Source organism: Carya illinoinensis, chromosome 2 (genome assembly GCF_018687715.1).
Source record: "Carya illinoinensis cultivar Pawnee chromosome 2, C.illinoinensisPawnee_v1, whole genome shotgun sequence".
Taxonomy (NCBI): domain Eukaryota; kingdom Viridiplantae; phylum Streptophyta; class Magnoliopsida; order Fagales; family Juglandaceae; genus Carya; species Carya illinoinensis.
In genome coordinates, this window is record NC_056753.1 from 6525573 (window position 1) to 6538877 (window position 13305).

Genomic DNA, 13305 nt, shown 5'->3' on the forward strand with positions numbered 1-13305 from the left:
GGAAAAACGAAAAACTTATATATATATATATATATATATATATATATATCAGGTCATATGTATGTGGTGTTGAAGTCTTGATACGCGTGCAGCTAAATAGCTTAGCTTTGGCGATTAGTTATGAGAGGCTGGCTAGCTCAAGCAACCAAGCAAACCCTAGCTACCTTACCTAACTAGCTGCAGGCGCGACGATCGCTGATGATCATGATAATTCACCACGTACATACAAGTAGCTGAAAGTTTCTCAAATCGGCCCCATGAGGATTACTACTTGAGATAATTAAGGTGTATTTTGGACAGTGACACAAGATAATATAGATTTAAATAAAAAATAAAAATAAAATAAAATATTATTAAAATATTATTTTTTAATATTATTATTATTTTAAGATTTTAAAAAATTAAATTATTTATTATATTTTATATAAAAATTTGATAAAATTATAATAATTAAATGAGATGAAACTATTTCTGTATCCGAATTATTAAGCCTGCTAAGAAGTATATGGGAGTAGACTCCTAGAGGTTGGTTTAAATGGTGAAAGCTTTGATTTTGGAGTATCATTTCTTTTAAAATCTAAGGTTCAAAGCCTCGTAGATGTAAATAATCTTTTAAAGTCATATTTTTATAATAAAAAATTAATAATTTAACCAATTTTTTATAAAAAAAATTAAAAATATAATATACAGAATCGAGAATTACTCTATAAGGATGAATCTCAAGAGTTTTAGCTTAAAGAGGTTCCGACATCAAAAAAACAAAAATAAAAATTTGCATGGGGTACGTACAGATCCTTATCGTGTGGAGGTGGGGAGAAATCTCAGTACTTCGCGTGCGTGCATGAGGGGTCGACGGTGCATGTCAAGCTGATGCATGCAGCTAGCTAGCTAGGGGATCATCTATACGGGGGGACGGACAGCACTTCTTGTCTTTTTGTTAGTTTTTTGTTTTTTCTTTGGTTTTGATTACCTATTTCAGGCTATTTGCACGCTCCCAGAGATTTTCACCTAATTTTCTTTTCTTTGCCAAAAAAACGTCTGCTATTAAGTCTGCGCTTTAGACAGGGAGTTGCTTTCATCTCATTTTTATTTTATTTTAATATTTAAATATTATAAATATGAATATGTTTTAATTTTAATTTTTTTATTTAATCATTACATAATAATTATAATAATTTTTTTAAATTTTTAAATAAAATATAAAAAATAATTCAATTTTTTCAAATCTCAAAACAAATATAATATTAAAAAACTATATTTTAATTATGTTTTAATTTTCTGATGTCTTAATTCAATTTTTTCTTTCTCGTCATAAAATCACATAAAATATTTTAACTCAAACAATCTTATTACTATTTACAAACTATTTCACTATTATTTATAAATAATCTCAATTTATATCATCTCAGCTTATTATTCAAACCAGACCTAAAGTTTCATATATGATTAATACATGATCATGAGCCTCGGATTTATTTAAGAATATCGCCGTATGATATAAGTAATTAATATATATATATATATATATATATATATAAGTTTCTTTTCTTTGTTTTTACGTCCTTTAATTTGATCCTGATTTGAAAATGAGAGTTTTTGCTTTTGTTAATTCTTCCTCGATCGGCTCCTTGCTTCCCTTCCACTCAACGTACGCGATATTGAAGCTTAATTAATTAATATGTACCCTTCTATTTTCGTTCATTTTCAGATGCAAAGTCTCGATCGTGAGTTCGATTGACAAAACTAAGATTTACTTTTGGGTGAAGTCAAATCATGTAGAGCTGAGCTTAAGATGATGATCATGTGGTTGGAAAACCAAAAAAAAACAAAAAAACAAAATATAAAGAGTTATTATTCAAATTTGGCCAACTTGCTATAGTAAGATTGCATTAATGTACGTTTAATATTATTAGATTTTGGCTTATTAGAGCACTAATGTTTTGGGGTTTCGATTGAGAAAGCCTATATCCATTGCACCAAAGGTGGCTCTTTGCTAGGATTTGACAGAAAGAAATACATATAAATACTGGTTTATTCCTTTCAAATACAATAGTTAGTTGACATAATGTATCAAATTATAAAATTTAAGTGTTCATCAAGTCAATTCAAAAATTAGGGGAACTTCGATCCAAATAATCGGCAGTCGTGACAACCATGCATCTAACAGGCTAGGTCAATTTTGCCCGACTATTAGATTATCCCTCGATTTTTCATTTTTTATTTTTCTTTAGGAGTATCATGAATCATGAATATTTTTAAATTCCTTTCTTAAATAGAATACTAATTAGTCTCATGTTCTTCTTCTCCCACTATTCTTTCTTAAAGTTGCATATTGTGAAATAATGGGGTTATATTGTTAATTCATAAATTGTTTCAAAACTTAAATTAATTGACAAGAAAATGTAAATTTAATTATGTCATTATATTTTCATCTTCCGTCACATGTGAGCCAAACTGATTAACTAGGCTAAGCAAGTGAAATTCTAATTAAAAAATAAGGAAAATTGTAGAGTCAGTATTTAAACACAAAATTTCTATATAAGAGATAACATAATTGCAATATGTCTAGCTACAAATATATGGTCTTATACTATTCTAAAGGACTAGTCAAGTTTACAATTAAAATTTTGTAGATCAAACTATTATAAAGTCCCAAAAACTTTTCGATCCGATAATATGAGATCACCTAATTCTCATTCACCTAATTAATTAAATCTCGCATGCATGCATTGACTTAGAGAAGAGGTTCTTAAGGTTCAACACAAGCTTGACGTGGACTATACCTATTTTAGAGGAGAACTGCTATAAATATAAAAAGATTATATAAAAATAAATTTATAAATTGATGTGATTTTATGAGATTTATTAGATCTGATTTATAATAAAAGTAATTTTATAATCTCACGTGCTACATCAACTCACATAAAATGTGTAGATTTAATTTTATTTAATTCCTATATGAATAAATTATTTTTCTTTAAGTAATTGGTTGAAGTTAATCAACACTGTCTCTCCTACAGCATGCCTCCCTAAAATAATAATAATAATAATTTGGGAGAAAACAAGAGCAGCAAGCAGCGGTCAGCTGTTGAGTGCTGCAAATGCAATGAATCAAAGCATTCAAACGTGCCAGATTCTCGTCCAAAACAACAAATTTGGTTGAAACAATCTCATATTCTTCTACTCCCCTGTTTTCATGCACGCATTTCTCGGACGGGAAACAAATTAAGAAAGCAGTAGTAACAGAAAACAGTACAAACGTATACTTACGGCCGGTTTAAATAAAAATTAATTGCCGATATGATTGGTTGGAAAATACGATCAGTACCTTATAAAGACCGCATGCATTGATTTCTACGTACGTACGAGGGAAAAAGGAGAACCTCCAGGCTCCATGCATGAACCGGTTTATCCGGGGAGTTTTGAGGTTTCCAGTCAAAGGAGATAGATTGGCAGGTGCAGTTAAGTTTCCGTACGTCCCATCACGAATTAAGGACGACTGTCTTAAAGGCAATTTTTTTTTTTAACCACGAGGCGTAATATTTTCTCCAATCTAAGTTGATCACCGACAGGCGACAGCTTTTGTTGTTTTAAATAACAAACCTGAATCGACCAAGTCAGAGTCCGATTTAACTTCTTTTTTCTTTTTTTTTTTCAATGAGAAAAACTACCACGCGCTCGAAGTATAATGTTCAAATATGTAGTTTTGATATATATCTAATAAGGAGAAATATAGTTATAAGCATAATTATATATTAATTTATCTATTAATTTAAGATGATTAGTCAAAAAGTAGATTTTATTAAAAACAGTGTTAATTTAAATTTTAAATATGAATGAATCAGTATTAGTACGCAGATTAATACGTGACTTTACTTGTATATAACAAAACTCATCTAATAGAGAGAGAGAGTGAAAGGTAAAGAAAGAGAATGAAAAATAGATGAAAAAATGTGTAGGATTCAATTGAAAGTCTTGAAAGATACTCATATATATAAGAGTACAAATGAGGTCTTGATCATCATAATTAACGGCTATGGACAGTCAATTATGACTACTACGAATAGTCATAATTGACGGTTACAGACGATCAATTATGACGGCTAAGAACGGTCAATTATGATGACTATGAACAGTCATAATTGACGGCTACAGGCAGTCATAATTAACGACTAAAGGTAGTCATACAAGTCAGTTTATAACACTCACTACAAGGAATAAGGCTTTAAGCAGCGTTTTGGCAATTCTTGCAAAAGAATTGGATGCTAGTAGTCTTTTTTGCATCCATTTGCATTGTCGACATTGAATATGCTGCTCAAACGTAATATTTTCGCGAGTGAACAGTGACAATGTTTATTGCGACAGCATATTTGCCTATTACATCGATTTTGTCATCGCAGTAGAGAAACTTCTTTTGTGCCGGCAATTATCTGAATGATAGAGAATTATTAAGGAGATTTTCGAAGAAACGCCGCAATAAAACTTACAAATCTTAAGTTTGTTTTTCGAAGAAACGTCACGTAGCTTGTTTCTTCCCTCACGGTTTCCTGCACTACTCAATCTCTCGTTGCTGCCCACCATCATCTTCCTCCCTCTGCCATGACCTTTCGATGTTCCCTTCCCAAATCGAAGAAGCCTTCTATCATTTTTAAAGCCTAAAGAATGGTTCATGAATCATAAGGTAACCGTCAGAATGAAAAAGCCCTATCTCCTTAATTCCTTCCATTGTCTTCAATCTGGTATATTTTTTGTAGGGTTTGTGGCTTGTTTTTTGGAAATTGTTGTTTTTTCTTAAGGAGATACTATATTCGGCACAACTATCCTTCAAATATTGTGGATGCCAAGACTGGTCCGGAAAAATCCCACCATTTGTGTAGATGGAAAGCAGAGCTCGATTTTTGGGAGGAGCGAGAAAACCCCACATGACTAATCTTGCATTGAAGTATTTTTTCCTCGAAAATTCAACACTGAATTTTTACCCCCTTCCAGCTTCCTCCATTAGATTTTTTGTTGGCGAAAGGCAACAACTCTCCTCCTCTGTTGAAATCAATCGCTGGTCTCCATCTTCTCGCATTTCCACAGCAAAATGTCAAAGCCCTTTGCTTGTTAGCTTCTCATTTCCACTACAAGCTTTACCCTTTTCTTGCTGGAAAATTTTTGGGCCAACTCGCCTCCTCCCCCTCCTCCATTGATTTCCCTTCTCGATTTCCAAGTCCTCTTCCTCTTCCTATCCAAATTCCGACACTTCGTGACTGGTGTCGTATACACGACTTCGTTCATCCCCAAGAGTTGATCACGAGTTGGATTTTGGTCACAGGTAAAGCTCATCCACAGATTCATTGCCCTAGCAACCTCCTCCATTGGATTTCTCTATTTAGAGAGCTCTTTCATGCACCACTGGTACCTCCAGATGTCTTTATCTATCTCTCCCCCTTCACCCTCGTTGCTTTCCAAAATTTGTGCAATGGAACTTGTAGAATATGCGGTCACCATTAACTTTTGGCATGTCCTTTGTTAAATACATTTAAGTCTCTGCCTTTTGTGTACTAGGTGCTCTAAGCTGTGGGTATTAGTCCATGGCCTTCCAAAAAATTAAATTTGCCCCAATTATTTCCGTATGCTAAGCATACTAACAATGGAGATTTTAAACATTTTTTCTCCACAACAGAAAATTGGATCTTGAATGACTATCTATATGTTCAAATTTTACAATTATTTGTAACTTGTCTTGATGCGTGCGTGTTCAGGGTGACATTTAAATTTTTCCAATTTTAAAGCCAATATTTGTAGAAAGTATTGATTCTATTGAATGGGAATAGAGTATTTGCTTGTTTTCTGCATTTTTTTCTGCTTAAGTAATTACAGCGTGATCTGCCAATTAAAAAAAATATTTATAGTATGATCTAATTTTATATGCAGGTAGAGGGAATGGAGGTTCACGTAAATGAGGATGGGGTAACACAAACTCGTGGTGGGATTTACTGGTTGATCTTGCCTGCTGGATGTAATTTGATGTCCTTGTAAACTTCATTTCTAATTGCAATCATCGTTAGGTTGATCTTGTTCCATGTCATTTAGCAAGAAGAGTTGCAGGGTGTAACAGTAAAGCACCATAGCAGAAACTTCAAACTTAACAGCCTCCTCTAACGTAAACATATAAAATGGAATATGGCCAATTTGCATCAAGCCTTTATGGAAGTGCTTTTATTGTTGAGTTTTCATGCATTTGAAGTTGTTAAAGAAATGCTTTCATGCATTCAAAGTTGTTAAAAAAACACCACAAAGACTTATAATCCAATGGATATCAACTGCAGTAACCCTGCCTGCAAAATTTGCCCCTTCTTATTCCTTCTCTGAATTGATGTTATTTCTCTTGTCAACTGTGATCTGCAATCTGGTACGGGATTTCTTGTAGCGATAGCTGTTATTTGAATAAATTTCACTTTCTTGTCTTCCCGATCTTGGTTCGTCATTTTGGAGAATGGTCTTGATACTCGCAACTACACATATCATGACCACAAGAATTGTTGTTGGTTGCCTTGTGCTTGCTCTGTTGGTTATGCTCTTTGTTGCTAAAAATGTAAGATGGTTATAGATGCAAACAATCCCTAGTTACATCTGCTATGCCATACACAAAATTTACTGTTGTTTCATTCTTTTCCTGTTCTTTTATTTAAATTGACCACTAAAGATTTTAATTTCAGTCCTTTGACTTGTGGTTGCCATGTCTCAACCAGTGGACACTTCGAGGACTTTGTATTGGTGAGTACTTTGGTGATCTTGTATATAATTTTTAATTTAATGATATTTATAGGCTACAGTACTCACATTGTCAATGTTTATCACCTGTATTTCTCAGGATTCATTAAATACATTTAAGTCTCTACTTTTTGTGTACTAGGTGCTCTAAGCTATGGGTATTAGTCCATGGCCTTCCAACAAATTAAATTTGCCCCAATTATTTCCGTATGCTAAGCATACCAACAATGGAGATTTTAAACATTTTTTCTCCACATAAGGGCTTTTATAGAGTGTTTCACAAGCTGAAGAAGCACATACGGTACGTGCTATTTCTATGTATGTATGTGTGTGTATATATATATATTCATAGAATGTCATTATGGATAGCAAAGTAGGGATTGAATTGAAGAATTGTTTTTATTTATTCTTAGTTTGTTGTGCTGCTGTATCATGTTCTTCATGTTTGAGGTGTTATATAGGATTTGAAAACCATATACCTTCTCCAGTTTTTAAACTGAATTTATTCACATGTCCTTCATGTTTCTTTACACTTTTAGGTCAATTATACTAATCCTTGTATTTTGGTATTTTATAAACAGAAGGGAGGGACCTCCAATAAAGCTTAAATTTCTGAAAAGAGATGTAAATCTAATTGTTTAAATTCTAACATATACATTATTAGCCCTTTATTCTTTTTACACTACTAACCCTTTATTTGCTTTGTTGTCAACAATATATTATTGCAGATAATTCTTGTGGCTGCAAATGACGTTGCTTTCTCTATGCATGCTTTCTTTTGAAAGCAATTACCTTGTTCGAGATTGTAATATATGATGTAGGTGGCACCTTTGCAACACCTCTCAATGGGAAGGCCCTTGCTTCTTTTTGTGTTAATGGCTGTCCTATGTTTATGAAGATTGCTTCTTTTTGTGGTTGTTTCTTCTGCAATTAGATTTCTTTTTACAGCTAAGGTATATGGCTTGCATGTATTTATAGCTAGTCGTTATTTTCATCCAATGACAATATTATTTTGAAGGGAGTGGTTCTATTTAATTTCTTAGTAAGTTAATTTTTATTTATAGTTAATTAATGCCTTCCTAGTATGCAACGAGAAGGACATTGCAAAACACCTCAGGGTAAGATGTTTAATATCTCATGGTTGAAGTGAAGTTGTGAATGTTCCAAGTATGGTAGGCTATGATTCTAAACATTAACAATACTCTTTGTACTAATGAAAGAATTCAAATCGATAAGAAGGCATGAGCAACACCTCTCAATGGCACTTATTAATTATTATAAGAACCATCTATCTTATAATGTACTCTAAATTCATTTAAGTAATCACAATATAGATTTAAAGTTTACCCTTGGAAGTTAAAGTTTACCATCCACTAATTCAGTACATGACAAGTGTTTAGATGTTTTGGTTAGCATTTGATGAGATGGAATTTAGTTATTTATGTAATAACACTTGCCTGGATGATTGCAACAACATATATATAATGAGTTATTTATCTGAATGTTATTATCATGACTGGTACTTGTAATGGGAAATGGGCAACTAGCTAAGTATCTGGGTGGTTGCGGCCCATCACATGTTACATGTTCTAATATATATATATATATATATATATTAATTAATATACATGTGGAGTTTGACTTGGCTTAATGAAAGAGCAAAACATGCATACATGTGTCAACAATTTGTAGATACTTGTTAATCATAGTTGGATTTGTCTTGATGATTTTTATGCTCTCATGATTCAATGGAATGCTTGCAATTTATATTTTTGTCACGACTATACTTAGAAAATACAGGGAATGCAGTGTACATGGTGATCATGTGGCTGCAGAATGGGGTTAATCAAAAAATTTTCACATTAAATTTAGTTGCTATTTCTATGGTGCTTTAGGTTTTTTTAGGTTGGAAACCAGGTTAATTTGCACCATGCTATAGTGTATATATCATTTGGTTGAATGGTATGAATTGAATTTGCCATGCTAATTGCCAATTGCATCAAACTAAAGTTATCTTTGCATCAAGTTATTGTGGATGCGAATGTCCATTTGCATCCAAACTTTATTTTTGCATCAAGTTATTATGAATGCAAATAGACAAACATGATAAACTATTTGCACCAATTGCATCCAAATAAAGTTATTTTGCATTGAGTTATTATGGATGCAAATATCCATTCGCATCCTTTTTTTTTTGCATCAAGTTATTATGGATGCGAATGGACAAACATGATAGATTGTTTGCACCAATTGCATCCAAATAAAGTTATTTTGCATCGAGTTATTATAGATGCAAATGTCCATTCGCATCCAAACACGTCAGTGGTTGGAATTACTAATTCCAACCAATTTTGGATTTTTTTCAACAGATAAAAATCGATGCAAAATGTAAGGTATTAGCAACCATTTCATCAGATGAATGCTGAAACTAAAAAATAACCAAATAATTGATGCAACTGTCAACGATAAAAAATCGATGCAAAAAAATATTTGCATCGATTTTTCCTTATTTTTGCAATCAAAACAAGCGATGCAAATAACCATATTCCTTGTAGTGACTCTCCCTTTAGATGACCACATATAAAGAATATGCATCGTTAAAACTTTGTCAAGAAAAAATCCTATGGGAAAAAAACTAATGGCAAAAGAAAAAGAGTATAGTATTCATGTATAGCGTCAAACGCTTTATGATTGACTCATTAAAATCTTACAAAGGAAAACCCAATAGGAAAAAACCTTAGCTAAAGAAAAAGAATACAATTAGCACTAATCCTCAAAACATTTACTCCCCCTAAAAAGTACATTATGATAGGTTTTGAAGTTTTCGCATTACAATGTTCTGCACAATCTTCTTAAATGTTATAGTCGGTAATGCCTTAGTGAATAAATCTGCCAAATGATCACTTGATCGTATCTGCTTGACATCAATTTCACATTTTCTTCTCATGAATTGCAATGATTTATCTATGTGAATCTGAAAGATAACCTACATCCGTATATTCAACTAATTGTGGACTTGATCCATGTTGATAAAATAATCTCATATCAATCGTACCTTGAAGGTAATGAATGACATGTTTAATACCATTTCAATGTCTTCGAGTTGATGCGAAACTATATCTTGCAAGTAAATTAACTAAAAATGTAATATCAGACCGAGCGCAATTTACAAGATACATTAGGGCTTCAATTACACTGAGATAAGGTACTTCAGGACCAAGAATTTCTTCTTCGTCTTCAATAGGATGAAATGGGTCTTTCTGCACATCAAATGATCGAACAACCATTGGAGTACTCAGGGATGGGTTTTGTCCATATAAAAGTTCTTCAAGACTTTATAGTTAAAAGGTCTTTGGTTGATGCATCTCCATATTGTGTACCAACTCTTTAAATGATGCAGTTGGTAATGTTTTAGTAAACAAATTTGCCATATTGATTCAAGATCTTTTTAACATTAAATTCATTATTCTTCTAGAGTTGTGCTCTTTTGGAGTTCTTGTAAATAACATAGTTAGTGGAGAATTCATCAAAATTAAGTCGCCAACCTCCATATTCAACAAAAACAGTGGCCACATTTTTAAACTAGACAAGGACCACAGGATTTTATAACTCTTTTGTAACTGTTAGGCGCCGCAAGGCTATGATGCTACATATCTTGTCTTTTATAGAGAGATGCTTCACGAGAGACACTGTGAAACAATAGAGATGTTTTGTCCTTCCTTTTACTCACCTGAGGATATTGCTCTCATGATAGGAGCAGAGATTCATCTTTCTGGAATGATTTATTTTGATGTCGTTTCAGAATCAAGATTTCTTAGTGCTCAATATTTTGCCTCTGTTATGACCATGTTTTGGAAGTTATTAGCTAAAGTGAATGAGGTCAACCAACTCAATAATCAAATATCTTAATAACGTTAAAAGCTCTCTGCGAAGAGTCGTAAGAACAATAAACTGAAAGAGGAGAATAAGGTGCTAAAACAGTATGTCCGTGATCTTCAGGATCAGTAGCAATGGATATTTGAAGAAGTCGAAATATTTAGAGAATAAGGACAAGCTGCATTTAATCTCGCTGTGGATATTTGAAAAAGTCCAACTTCTAAGAGAGTAGGGGCAAGCTACTTTTAATTTTATGGCCTAGTAAATAACTGTAGGATATATGTGTTTAGCGTATATTCTATCAATATATATAATTTTGTCTTACTTTTATAATTTTCTCTATAAAAGAAATATTCAGTTCATCTTCATTCGCATCTCATCTTCACTTTTCTGTAATTAGTGTGCATTCTTACTCTGCAATGGCCCAACAATCTTCTCGTGACCAATATATGAGGTATTCTACATCTCGTTCACTAGTTGTTTCTACTTTTACCGTACGTGTTATAATGCAATACAGTAATAATCTGACAAATAAATCAGATAATAATACTATCTACAAGCTTGTGAGCCTCAGTACTCGATACTCATCAACCATTGTCGCATTTTCTTAGCGACTACAATTCAAAACTTGTGAGGTTGACAAACTCAACAAAAAAATTTCTATCCTTCAGTAACTTCTTCTGGAGTTCAACATGAAAATAGGAGCAATAAAATAAGAGAATAGGAATTAAAAAACTTTGCTTGACTCTTCTTTTTGATTTTCTACTCCTTTAAATAGGGATGTCATGCAAATTTTTGAAAAGTAAAATCGTTTAAAGAATGAGACGAAGAGCATCAAATTTCTGTAATTTTGTTTCGAGATAATAAAATAATATTTCACAAATATTTATATTGTGTTTCTATCTTCTGGTAGATGTTCTGTGTACTCCATTTTATTTCTCCTTTAATAATGCACATTTATTATAAAACCGTAATATGAATCTGAAATACTAATTACATTTAAGAGATGGTATTTCAAAACTAATAATTTCATTCATTTCCCCCTCGAAACCGAAAGCGTTTCTAATTTATATTTCAAATATGTGCAGTTTTCATGAGCTCTTCTAAAATCTTAATGAAATTTAAATCATCTATATAAACTGCAATAAAAACTAATATAAATACTAAAAATATATAGAAAATAGCTTATTCCACATGCGTTTAGATTGTTTTAGATCATATAAGGATTTTTGAAACTTGATAGAATAAGTACTTTAGGACTATATGTTTCATGCATTTCATATTAATTATTCATATAAATATACAGTTAATCATGCAAATCCAAACTCTCGGTAACTATCAAGCTAATAAAAACCTCAATATAATTTCATCCACTTTAAAAGTATATCAATATTATTTCTGTGAGAAACTGACTCATACTGTATTTATCACATTTTCATTTCTTTTATACAAATACCTATTGATATTCAACAAGTATCACATCTTAAGTGTTTTGACTACAAGTGTATATGTATCACATTTTACTAGTGATATCCATTCTGCAATAATTGTTTCTTTTAATTTTGGCCAATATTTTTAAGTCGGTATTCTTCAACGGTTCTTGGCTCACTTTCTTCATTACTTCTGGTAATATCAAGTGTCATCTTATATGAAAATACATTGTCGACAACGGTTTTATTTCTATCTAGAATTTCTCCAATACTCATAAAATGTATCGAGATCTCGTTACTTTCAAGCACCTATCCCTCTTCAAGAAAAGACATTTCATGAAAAACCTTTTCATGAGGTACTCTTCAGTAATTTTCTCTTCAAGAGGATTGTTTTTCAAGAGATACTCTTCAGGAAGATTATACTTTTCAGGAGTTTATTTTTTAGGAGATACTCTTCAGAAGTTTTTATTATGAGAGAATTTTGTACAGAAAGTTTGGATGGATCTTATTACTTGTTTTGTGAGTACGTCTTCTTCAGGAGCACCAATTGCTTTTCTTTGTGTTTTTCTCTTTCGTGATGCTTTATCTTTTGTATTAATAGGTCTTCCACGCTTTTAGACATGTCTTATGTTCATTAGAATGCTAAATTTCTTAGTTGTCTTACAATGACTTCAATTCTTGCTGGGATTTTAGCAGCTAAAATATAAGACTTTTTTATCTTATTGCATCCATAAATTAATTATCATCTGAACTTCCAATTCACCTATGATAATCAAGATAAGGTCGAATTATTTCATTTTATTTGCTTCTAACAAATTTTTCTTTCCGCTCATGGTGGAAAGACTTTATAGTAAAAGAATCTTCTGGTTCTTTTATAGACGTTCATATTAAAACTATTTGACTTATCATAATTGATTTTGGATGATCAAAATAATCATGAAAAACATACAAATATTTTGAATCATATCACTGTTGATGCATTATAATATTTGATTCAATAGTTATATAATATCATATCAAAGAGGAAGCTGGTAGTTTTCCAATACGAGCTTCTAACCCAGAATCATAAAAGTACTATAAAGATATTTTTATTTGAAATGGAAGACTACTAGTTTCAAAATCAACAGAATCTCGTGCTGATAACATGTTATATAACTAATGAAAAGAGAGAGTGAAAGACAGAGAGAGAAGGAAAGAGAGATGAAAGAATGTGTAGGATTCAATATTGAAAACCTTAAAG

The 13305-nt window shown here is 32.0% G+C and overlaps 1 long non-coding RNA gene across 1 annotated transcript; it reads left to right on the forward strand.

Annotated features, from left to right (window-relative positions):
* The first annotated feature begins 4538 nt into the window (after positions 1–4538).
* LOC122299182 lies at positions 4539–7776 on the forward strand. The gene is made up of 5 exons (XR_006239618.1): positions 4539–4681; positions 5920–6004; positions 6738–6762; positions 6902–7060; positions 7488–7776. It is a non-coding gene; the product is annotated as an uncharacterized LOC122299182 (long non-coding RNA).
* The last annotated feature ends 5529 nt before the right edge of the window (positions 7777–13305 follow it).